The following is a 3,709-nucleotide window of genomic DNA, read 5'->3' on the forward strand; positions in this document are numbered from 1 at the left end:
AATGAGGAAATTGCCATGGAACCATACAAGGGGAAAGAAGACTACAAGATAAACGAGATCGTTCTGGTAAAAAAACTGGAAAAAATTGAGGATGAAGTAGTAACCCTAAAAGAAAGGAAATACCAACGGGATAAAAATGACTATATGAACGGTAGGATAAAGAAATGGAACGGATTTAGAGACCCGGAAGACCCTAGAAAACGGGACTTCTCCAGCCAAAGACACCAAAATTGGCGTACCATCCCGCAAAAACAAAGAAATTACAAGGACAATGGACTCTACAAATCAAGAACACCAGGTAAGGTGAAATTTGAAACTCAGAACAGATACTCAGCCCTCAGCAGATTACGTTCAGAAACAGATACAGAGGTTTTTTTATCCCCACCAGCCTCAGAACAAAGGGTGAGGCGGGATCCTTATGTCAAAGAAACAATACAGAGAGCATCACCACTAAAAAGAAGGTTCGAAGAGGAAGAAGGGGGGGCTCTAAGCGATTACAAAAAAAGAAGAAACCTCAGACATTAGACACCCCAGTGATGGGGGAAAGGGGGATTTTCAATCTGTCTGACTACATTTTAACCCATGTTGAAAGGACACTTTTGTCCAAAGGACTTTCTTTCGCTCCCATAGCCCAGATGGATGATTTTGAAGCATTCACCGATTTAAACAAATTTGTAAGAAAGCTTACATTAAAGAGACATTTTCAGAAGAAGGCTATTAGCCAAAATGGAAATCTGGAAGTCGGATCCAAGTCAGGACTTAGACCTCAATCAAAATACTATCCACTAGAGTCAAGGAGTAATCAAATTGACCTATTCTACGAACTGGTTAAAAAAGACTTTGAGTTACTCAAATCCAATACCAAAACAAATTTATCCAATTTTGAGAAAAAAGCACTGAAAGATCTAAAAAACAATAAACAGATCGTGATACGCCAAGCAGACAAAGGAGGAGGCCTGGTAGTCATGAACCGTATCCAATATGAGAATGAAGCATGTCGTCTATTAGGAGACACAGATTCATATAGAGAACTGTCCACGGACCCCACGGAGATCTATGTGGAAGAACTCAGATCCATGTTGATTACAGCTTTACATCAAGAAACCATAACGAAAGATGAATATCAATTTTTAATAACTAACCATCCCATTTTATCTATTTTTTATCACCTGCCCAAAATACATAAAGGGTTGATTGATCCCCCTGGCAGGCCAATTGTGGCAGGCATCGGTTCTTTAACCGCGAATTTATCTGAATATGTTGAAGTTTTCCTAAAAAAATATGTTCCTAAGTTAGAATCGTATGTCAAAGACACAACATCATTGCTACAATTTTTAGAAAATTTCCAATGGAAACAAGAATATTTATGGATAACAATTGATGTCCAATCCCTGTATACATCCATATCACAAGAAAAAGGGATAAAATCTTGCAAGGAATTTTTGGACAAGGACGATACCTTGGATAGTGCACACAAAGAACTTATATGCAAATTCATGGATTTTATACTTAAACATAATTATTTTAAATTTTTAGAGAAATTTTATTTACAAATTCGCGGAACAGCGATGGGCACTGTTTTCACACCCAGCTTCGCCAACTTGCATATGGGGAGCTGGGAACAGAACAATGTATACAGTAATAATCCCTACTTTAAACATATCGTTGTATACAAACGTTATATAGACGACATACTTCTAGTTTGGGATGGGACTAGGGAATGTTTTATTGATTTCATGTCGCATTTGGAAAGGAATGACTACAACTTATCCTTTACCTACAAAGTGAGTGCAACAGAAATAGAATACTTGGACTTGATTTTAAGCAGTAAAGACACGGAAGTCATAACAAAGAATTATATCAAACAGGTGGACACCAATTCATATATACATTACAAGAGCGGACATGCAACCAAATGGAAGACGAATACTCCATACTCACAATTTTGCAGAATAAAAAGAAACTGTACAAAATTGGAAGATACGAAGGAACAACTAATTTTATATGGAGAACGCTTTTTAGAGAGGGGTTATCCCAAGACTCTAGTGGAAGAAGCACAAATCAGGACTCATGCTACAAACCGACAGGATCTTTTGAAATATAGGGTCAAAGACGAACAGAACCAGGGACTGAATTTTATTACATCTTTTAATTGTCAGGACAAAAAAATTCGGAACATTTTAAATAAACATTGGGGGATTCTACACACAGACACCGTTTTAAGCTCAATTTTACCAGACAAACCACAGGTGGTTTTTAGAAAAGCAAAGAACTTAAAAGACCACCTTGCACCAAGTATGCTGCTTCCTATCCAACATGAAAAAGATAAAAACAACTTTTTGGATAGAAAGGGACTTGTTAAATGCCAACATTGCAATGTCTGTCAGTTTGTGAACCCTAATACAAAATCTTTCTCCAATACAGATGGTTCCAAAACATACTTCTCAAAAGATCGAGCAACATGTAATACTTCCTGGGTAGTATATATGCTCGAATGTCCTTGTGGACTTAGGTACATAGGGAAAACTAAAAGACAGCTAAAATTGCGTATTCAAGAGCATATCAGAAGCATAAAAAACAAACAGGAACATCATTCGGTACCTAAGCACTTTAAATCATGTCATGGATCCGACCCAAAAGGCCTTACAATCAGAACACTTGAAATAGTCCGTATGGGACGAAGAGGTGGCGATCGGGAGAAAAAACTTTCGCAGCGGGAAATGCATTGGATTTATGAATTAAAAACTTTGGCCCCTAGAGGTCTTAATGATAATTATGAAATAGCACCTTTTTTATAAAAAGAAAAAATATATAATTTTTAATATCATATTTTTTATGTATATATCACACCTCATATTTTTCTATATTTATACAGATAAATTTTATTCTAATTTGCACTGTCACTTTAAAATGTATTAATAATAAGCTCACTATGCTGTTAGCACGTGCACTTTGGATAATTAATCTAAACTTGCACAATTCTATACGCACCAGCACTTTTTGATACCATCAAATTGTGCACCCCATTCATGTATTTAAATAATTATTTATATCTTGCATAAGCACTTTTTAGAACACTGCACCTTTTAAACTGTGGCATCCCGTTCACAGAGATTAATGAAAACACTTTTCCATTCCATAACATCTAATTTCCCTTTGTTCAATGAATAGCATGGGACACATATTTATAACCCCTGTCCTTTATTGTCAATACAATTATCAGGTATTGGAATAGCATGTAGTCTCCGAGAAGATGGCGCCGTACAATAGACTACTCTGACTGACTGAAAGAACCCAGACGCAGCGACGACGGGCGGCACTGTGACCGGCCTGGCAGGCGCATGCGCACTGGGTTCCATGAAGCCAGTTTGAGTTAGGGCGGACGTCATTGCTCCGGTCTAGCCGTGACTTCCGGCGGTCGCGGCGGACGGGAGCTTGACAACCGCTCTAAATATATAACACACTCCTTGCCGAGCACATGAACCTGAAAGTCATATATTTGGTGCATGATGCACCTCAAAATAAATATAAACATAGAAAAAATATTTCCGGACGGAAATGATGTCCCTTCCGGAAAACCGGGAGGAACAGCAATCTCATGTGTAATTAAATTAATCAAGAGGGGTATAAATATGTGTCCATACACCTACTAGTATCACACTCCTGAGGAAGTCCAGGCTGTTGGCGTAGGACGAAACGCGTCGAGTGT

Source organism: Pseudophryne corroboree, chromosome 1 (assembly GCF_028390025.1).
Source record: "Pseudophryne corroboree isolate aPseCor3 chromosome 1, aPseCor3.hap2, whole genome shotgun sequence".
Lineage (NCBI taxonomy): Eukaryota > Metazoa > Chordata > Amphibia > Anura > Myobatrachidae > Pseudophryne > Pseudophryne corroboree.